We start from the raw sequence: 8,726 nt of genomic DNA on the forward strand, positions 1-8,726 counted from the left end.
TTGCGTCAGAAGGGTTGTAGGTGTATCAGAGCTGATTCATAAAGTCGGAAACAACTTGTTATGTATTCAGTGGTCTGTGTTTGCCTGAGCTTGAGTCTGGACTAAGGATTCTGAACCCCTGTGTTCTAATTCGATACATGATATCCAATCACAGAACATTTCAGAATTTGGGTCTCTGCTATTGGCCCTTAAACTCTGAGTCATGCCCACGATTGAAGAATGGAGAACGAAATTAATGGATTATGCAGAACTGGACAGATTAACAGGGAGGATTCGTAACCGACGGGACCAAAGATTCACTGAGGACTGGAATAAATTTACAGAATATATTAAAAATATTTGTGATAATGATATAACGTTTGTAAGTTTCCAAGAAGCTCTGTAAGAAGGTTTGGTAGAAATATTGTGTCAGGGAACTGCATCATCCCATCACATATTGTTTAAATAATATGGTAAGATAAGATATACATAGTGCAATATAAATGAAGAAATGTGAAGATATGTAATAACTACGGAAAATTATCAGACATGTTGATGGAAGTCTAAAAGAAAAAAGACGTGTGATGAATTCCTAATGTTTAATTGTGTTATAAATTTGTTTTTATTGGAAAATTAATAAAAATTATATACAAAAAAAATAAACTCTGAGTCATGATTCGCAGCTTGAAGTTTGGACAGCCAATCACATTGGCCTTCAGAAATGTATATAAGCAGTTACTTTGCCCCTGTTGTCCAGTTCTGTTAGTTCAGTAAAGGTTCTTGCTGTTATCACTGTGTCTTGCCTTGTGGGAACCCACCTACACTTCACAACTCCTACAAGAGGCAACACATCTAGAATTGGTCACTCTTTTGGAGACTTTGCCAGCAGAAAAATGCTTCATGGTGTAGTCTTGATAAGTTACCACATGGGGTAGTTGCACACAGAGCAGAAAGTTCCCTGTCCTAGCCACCGCAGCTTCTGTCAGACTTCTTAAATGGGAATTAAATGGTAATAAACTTAAGGTAAAGGTAAAGGGACCCCTGGCCATTAGGTCCAGTCATGGCCGACTCTGGGGTTGCGGCACTCATCTCGCTTTATTGGCCGAGGGAGCCAGCATACAGCTTCCGGGTCATGTGGCCAGCATGACTAAGCCACTTCTGGCGAGCCAGAGCAGCGCATGGAAACGCCGTTTACCTTCCTGCCGGAGCGGTACCTATTTACTTGCACTTTGAGGTGCTTTCGAACTGCTAGGTTGGCAGGAGCAGGGACCCAGCAACGGGAGCTCACCCCGTCACAGGGATTCGAACCGCCGACCTTCTGATCGGCAAGTCCTAGGCTCTGTGGTTTAACCCACAGCACCACCTGCGTCCTAGTAATAAACTTACACATTAGGAATAAGAGACCACACATAAATAACTTAAAGACAATAAAGAGCAAGAAACTTCTTCCCAGTCATTTATCATAAGGGTGGGGATCTTGGGGCTCCTTTTGTGGCTTGACATTGCAGCATGTGGCATGTTGTCTTGTGGGCTGAGGTCGCATAGTTTAGAAATGGAGTTTGGGTCCTAGGCTGTTTTGCGATCCAGATAAAGTGGCCTACTGAGAATGATCCCCAAGACCACAGCCATGCGACACTCTTCAAACCTCTGCTTTCCTGAACCCATCAATATAACTGCTGCTCGGCAATTTAAATTCATTTCAGTAAAACTACAGCAGCTGTGCTTGGTGGCTCGTATACTAAATTAATAAGTCAGCATGGATCACAGATGAAAACCTTGTAGATGAAAACCACTGTATTTGGCTTGTTTATTTATTTATTTTTTGGTGGGGGGGGGGGTAATTCACAGTTCTACTAACAATGGCTGATATAAAAGCTCCTCCTTGCATACATGCTCTGAAGTGTGGGCGTTTGCTTTGACAGGGGTAAATGGGCTGGAAAACCTCTGAAGAAGGAGAAAGCTCTTGGGGGAGAATAGCCCAAGAGACTTCTGGGTTGGCCTTCATACTGCAACATTTGGTGAATCCTGGGCAAGTATCCTAAACATCAGATTAATTATAACAAATATTTTCAGTTTTTTACCTATCTAAGATTTTACGAACCTGTGGCGGGGGGAGTATAAGGAGTGCATAAAAGCAGAAGTTTCAAGTTCTTTTTGTTTATGCAGTTTACATTGTATAGAATGTTCTATTTAAAGATCAGGACGATACTTTCGAGTGTACTACGGCAGAATAAATTCTTCAAACCCAGGCAGTGGTGCCCCTGAAAGCAATGCTAATAATAATCCTGTGCTACAGAACTCAGCCAGCAAGCCACTTAGGATTCCAGTAGATATTGTTTCTGCTTCTCGGCCAACCAGATTATTATGGATAGTATTCTCCATCTGTTCCTAAACCAAATGCCAGGACAGCTGAGGTATGACAACTTGCTACTTCAAGTCAGGATCAAAAGGCTTCTCTGAGTCTAGGTGCCAGCTCTTTGTAGAAGCAGACTTCGGATTTGCTAAAAAAATTAATACCATATTCCTGGCTTTTAAAAAATATGTTTCATTGCAGCCATCACTCTGTTCGGATCCCATTAGCCTTCCCTTCACCCCTGTGATTGTTGTCAACCCAACATAATATCATGGTGCCTGCAGAAAGTCAGACCTGATTAACACAGCCACTCTGTGCATGGCTGGGCGCTTTTTCCAGCCGGATTGCCCTGTGCACAAGACAAATGGGACATCTGAATAATTTGCTATGGGCACAAAGCATTTCGTTTGGTTTTGCTTTTTTTTGGCACACCACTGCAAATGTTGCTAACGTGGGTTAAGCAGCAACAGTGCGGGGGGGGGGGAGTTTGTGCCCATGACAAAATGACCCATTTGTCACATGCATTATGTTACCAGGACTGACAAAGAAAGGAACTCCATGTGCATAGTAGAGTTGTAAATTAACCTTGTACTTAAGTTACTTTGCTCAGCCAACCCCGATCGTGACCATGTACTTACCCCCCACTCCCCACCCCACACGTGCAGTTTGCAACATGCTTATCGCTATCAGATTATTTAAATCAGTGGTTTTCAAACTATGTTCCAGTAACCCTGGGATTTTTGAAAGCTTATCAAAAGTTCCTTAGTGAGGCCAGTTCAGTAATGGAGGGCAAGGTTTCCTGAAAGACAGCCTTAACTTTTAATATTATGCATACCCTGTTGTAGGGCACACGCAGGGCCATACTACATGTTAGGTTATTAGAAAAGTGTGCTGGAACTGGCCGCTTTTATTTTAAAAAAACACATGCTGAAACTGGTCACTTTTAATAAAAAAACAAACACGCAGCATAACTGGAACACGCTTCCAATCCAGGTTGAGGGTCTTGCATTGGTTTCTGCTGAACCCCAGCCCCCCACAGATGCTACTTGCAGACAGCACCTTTGAGTGGGAAGTGTTTTTCGACAGGAAATTGGTCACGGCCCCAAAAATGAATCAGGAGCATGTTCTAGGTTGTGGCATCACAACTGCTTTTTCCTTAAAATAAAAGTGGCCGGGGAAAATTACACCATAAGTGGCTAAGAAAAACATAAAGATGAAATCTACATTAAGGGTGAAAAGAGAGCAAATTCATTATGAATAGATGACTACAGCAACACCCAATTTTTCAGTTTCCATTTTGCTGGCAGTGGTGACAACTGAACTAGGTATGTGGATCTTCAAAACCATTACATCTATTGTCTGAACAGACCTGGACAATATGGTTCCCCAAATATTTTTTAGACTTAGATAAATGGCCCTCTTTCAATGCATTACTTAAGTTGGGGGGGGTGTAAAGTAGTGGTGCGGGGAGGGCAACACATTGCTAAGTTGAATGTATTACCCTGCTTACTCTATATTTTTCATGGCCTGCCACTTTTTATTCCAGTGATATTTTTTCATAAGCGTGATAGATTATTCAGAATGTTTCTCTTGGGCTAAAATGGCAGGCTTAGGGATTTATTTTTGCCTACACTGCAGTGCCCAGTTCAGTAGGGTGGATTTGATTTCCTCTAACATTTATTGCCTCAATAGTGTATCATCTTTCTCTACAAACCATAGAGGATACTGCTTTGGAACAGATATAGGGGATATTTTAATAGGCTTTTTTGTGTCTATGTGCTTGTGTTAAATTCTACTCTATCTCGTTCTCACTGCAAGAAGTCACACACAGTGGCTGCAGCATAAGAATCAGGTTGTGGATTACTACAGGGACCAAGCTAGGTACTTAAAAAGCACAGGGCAGAGGCTCATGCTACAAATTTACAAAAGTGTGCAGAAGAATGCAGGTGTTGCCAACTTTTTTGACCCTATGGGCACAAACCAGAGAAACCGTCATAGACATCATGATGTGCCACAACTATTCCTGTGTACCTTGCAGTGATGTACACATTACCTCCTCAATGGCATTTAGGCTTTAAAATTGTGTGAGTTACCCCCCCCCCCAATGATTTTTTTTGTTTGTTTTTTTGGGAGGGGATGTAATCTTCCTGGAGAGTGCAGTAGGGAAGGCTAGGAATTGCTAACAGGATTTTCTGAGAGCGGTCCTCTGCCCCACTTACAATTTATTGGCAAGACTTGTGTACATATAACTAAAACAAGTGCCTCTGAGCAAATTAAGATAGCAGGTAGCCGGGTTGTAAGTGAACTTTGTAATGTGTCCAGTCACTCTGAAATGGGTGTGTGTTGGGGGGGGGGAGGAGATCCAGCACAAAAACCCTATGGCTTAGGAACCATGGGTCACCCCTAACAATGCCCCTAATGTATAAACAATCCTAATGTATTACCCCCATATACATTTGTAAATGGCGTTCCATGCGTTCTGGCACTCATCATGGTGTCCCATTGCAGCAGAAGCAGTTTAGTCATGCAGGCCACATGACCCGGAAAAACCTGTCTGCGGACCAACGCCGACTCCCTTGGACTGAAACCCCATAGTTGAATTAGGCTGGACCTAACTGTCCAGGGATCCTTTACCTTCACTTTTACATTTGTATATGTCCATATGGAGCAAGTGTATATTTGGTGGACTTTCAAACATAAATAGAAGCATTTATTAGATGTTTCATAAGGCAATCCTAACCATTTTAAAATCAGACACAAGTTGCATAGATTTAAGTGGGCTTACTCCTAAGTAAGGATAGGATTGCAATCAGGAAGAGTAATCCACACACACCCCTACACCAAACTGGAAGGGGAAACAGGCAGAGGTGTCCCTCCATCCAGCATTTCCAGCTAAACTGGTTGCCTGCTAAGCATGCAGGTGCACAGGCCACTGGTGGAATCCCCCACAGTGATAGCCAGTGGGTGCAGAGGTGGAGGGGGGGGCTGGGACATAAGTAGACTGGAACCCACTGGATCTTGAGCCAGTTTCACAGCCATCCCACTCTAGTTGCTAGCTCCATGCTAGTGCAGCAGTCAGCAATACGATTGCTTTGCCCCTCATTTTCTGCCCTAGATGCTGTGAGCAGAAGATGCTGGGGTGGTGACCTCACTGCTCCATTCAGCACCACAGGCTGGCCGGCGGAGGCAGGAGTAGGATGACAGTCTACATATCTTTGCACAATGAAAGATTTTTCCCTTCTCTTGAATGGCAACATGTTTCCTGTAAGTGGATTTCTAAATCTGGCCCTGATTTCTGTTGTATGACCATCCTGTTACTGATATTTCCTTCATAGTGACAATTCCTTTGGTGGAATGTCAAGAGGTCATTTAATGGGGTTGATTGAGCAAGGTTTAAAACAATTAGGGTTATTATTATTTTTTCCATTTTCCATTTTAAATAACATTTACTGAATTTTGAGGGTCTGGGTAATACACACAAAAAATATGTAGAAAACTGGCCAGCCAAATGGAACAGGTTGACATTATTGGCAATATCTTTCATGAAGCATTTTAATGTTAGCAGTGCAGTTCTTTAAAACACACACACACAGACACACACACACACGAATAAGTTTGACAAACATTTTTTAAAGACCTCAAACAGATCAACAATTAGTTTTGAATGCTTGTGTTTAATCGAAATCCAGGAACCTGAGCCACCACCATCCTACTTCATAGAAGATCTTGTTGAGCTAGATTGCACTTACTCAACAAGTGATGTGAGACTCCCCATTTAACAGAATGTTTTCAGAGCTTATTCTACCCTGATGCTTTTGCCAAAACTGGGATTACTATATTTTGTTGCTGGCACGGTGATGCTCCAGAGGCAGATCTGTTGCATATGCATTGGGGATGCAGCATAATTAATCCATAATGGACTGAAGTAGCAAGACGTATCAACTTGGTTTTGGTCATTGTTTGGGTCTGACAGCAGTATATCTAATGTCGGGCTATTTTCCAAATATCAGGGCCCTCAGTAAATATTAGAAAGCTTGGATTCCTGGAACTGCCTTGATTGCTAAGTGGATTGCTTTAAGAGCTTGGCAAGCTAAATTTCTGCTGAGCCACAAATGGGAGTTATTGGAAATATCAGCTTTAGCAGCCAATGAAAAATGTTCATATAAGAAAGCAGGTGTTTGAGCTGATGTCTTTTCTGCAGTGCTTCATTTTTAGGGTTAGCAATGATGCTCTATTGGAATCCTTTCTCTCCTTTTACTCTCTGTTCTATACAAAACATTCCTCTTTCTTTATTTCAGAATGTGGTAAGAATGAACACTGGGTAAAATGAAAATACTTATTGTATCATTTTGTGACAGTATGAATATGATATGTGTATTTATCTGGAGTTCATTATTCATTGTGTAAACTGCATCAAAAACCAAGAAAAAGACCAAATTTGAAAAAACAACACCACCAATGTATCTCTTTTAATTTTGATTTATATTGAGACAGAGATCTAATCTGGGCTGGGACTCAAACAGCCAAGTGTCATACAGAATTAAAGGAAACTTGACAGAACCAAATGTTTTGAAAATAATTGTGACAGCTAATTCTGCTATTTATACTAAACATTCTTTTTAAAGGCTACAATCCTGCTTGATTATATAGAGAGCAAGGATGCTGCTTTTAATTTTTCCTGCTGGCAGTCATGTATTTTAAAGATTAATTTCTTCAGGTTTTCAGGATTGTGGGAAATGAAGGTGGCTGCGCAATAAATTCAATGATAAGTACATAAAGCTGCATGACTGGAATCCAATGCAGTCAACACCATCTGTTCCAAGGCTTACCTGGATTGTCATGCCAATTCAGCAAGCAAGAGCCACACGTAACTGACATGGATGTGTAGCCTCCTCAATGTGTAGTTGAATATCCTGCTGAAATGGTTGGATTCATCTTTCAATGAGGTTACATGTCAACCACCAGGTGCCACTACTATTTACCTACCTTCTTACTTAATTTATAGGCCACTTTATAACAAACATTTCTCAGGGCTGCTTGCAACTAGATGTTGTATGCTTGCTGCCCATGATTGTAAGTGGCTCAGGGCCTGTTTTCTCATGTTCTCGGTTCAGTGCTGTAGCACACCATCCAGAACGTTCCCTCTTCCCATCTTGGTAGACAAGTGAGGGCTTTTGTGGGCTCATCAACTCACACTTCTGAATTGCTGAAGCAGCACTCCCCATCTCTGAAATAAACGCTGCTTTAACAAGCCTCCAATGTGAATGGTAAATATCTTGGAATCAAGCATGTCAGTTTTTAAATTGTTTATTCTCTTATCAGTCCCATGAACATATGCTTTATGGAGCATTCATTGCTGCGGCTATTTGCCAGTTTTGTATTATTGTCAATGGATATAATATTCATCATCAGTTTGTGTGCTGCAAAGAGTGAAATCATTATTCACCAACATTTACTTATGACAATCTAATCCTTCTGAGCCTGACCATACAATGACACAGCTGGCATTCTCCCAGCTTAAACAATGGGTGGAAAGGCACATCAATGGAACCTTGGAGACGCTATCTCGAAAGAAAGAAAATAGCAAGAATAACACAACTGAGGGGGAAATTGGAGTAAAACAAAGATATGCTGGATGCTGAGAAGTATCCTGATAAGGGTTGCTAACTCTCCCATAATAAGAGTACTACTGTTTATTTCAGTAACACATTCATCAAAGTGTATGCAAATTTTTAACTTCCCAATGCCTAACAGAGGCAGAACTTAAATTTTGCCCCTGCTATCACAAGCAACAACCCATGCAGATTTGTTTAAAATCAGACTGCTTAGAGCTTTCTCATGAGCAACATATAGAAATTAGAAAAGCAACAAGGATAATTATGAGCAGAAATGCTTAACACAGAATTGGGGATCAGGGAGAGGAATCAGGAATTGGACAAGGCACCTATTGATACCTATACAAATTTCTTTAAAAAAAATAAAAATCTATGACACCTGGTTTTCTGCATATTCATGCAGCCCTTAAGAAAAAGTGCAAGGCTCACAATAGCAATACTCCACAATTTCAATAACATTTATTTTGGACACTATGTGTTCCCTTCCTCAAGCAGGACAGTGAATATATTTTTCTTTTCTTTTCTTTTAAATAAAAAGGAGCCTGAACACTCTTTATTTTCTATAGCTTACTTTTGCAAGAGACATTAGTGCTCTGCTTCTTTCCCATATCAAAGCTATATGCCTTAAAGCAAGGCTCCCACTCACCTTCATTATGTTCATAAAGCTATCAAGCACTGAAGCAGGATCAGCTAGTGCCACAATAAAAAGTAAGGAAGATGTCACACTTGCTGCTCTGTTTAAATAGCTCTAGACATAGTGCAACCTAACTTTTCATTAA

This window comes from Podarcis muralis, chromosome 6 (assembly GCF_964188315.1).
Source record: "Podarcis muralis chromosome 6, rPodMur119.hap1.1, whole genome shotgun sequence".
NCBI lineage: Eukaryota > Metazoa > Chordata > Lepidosauria > Squamata > Lacertidae > Podarcis > Podarcis muralis.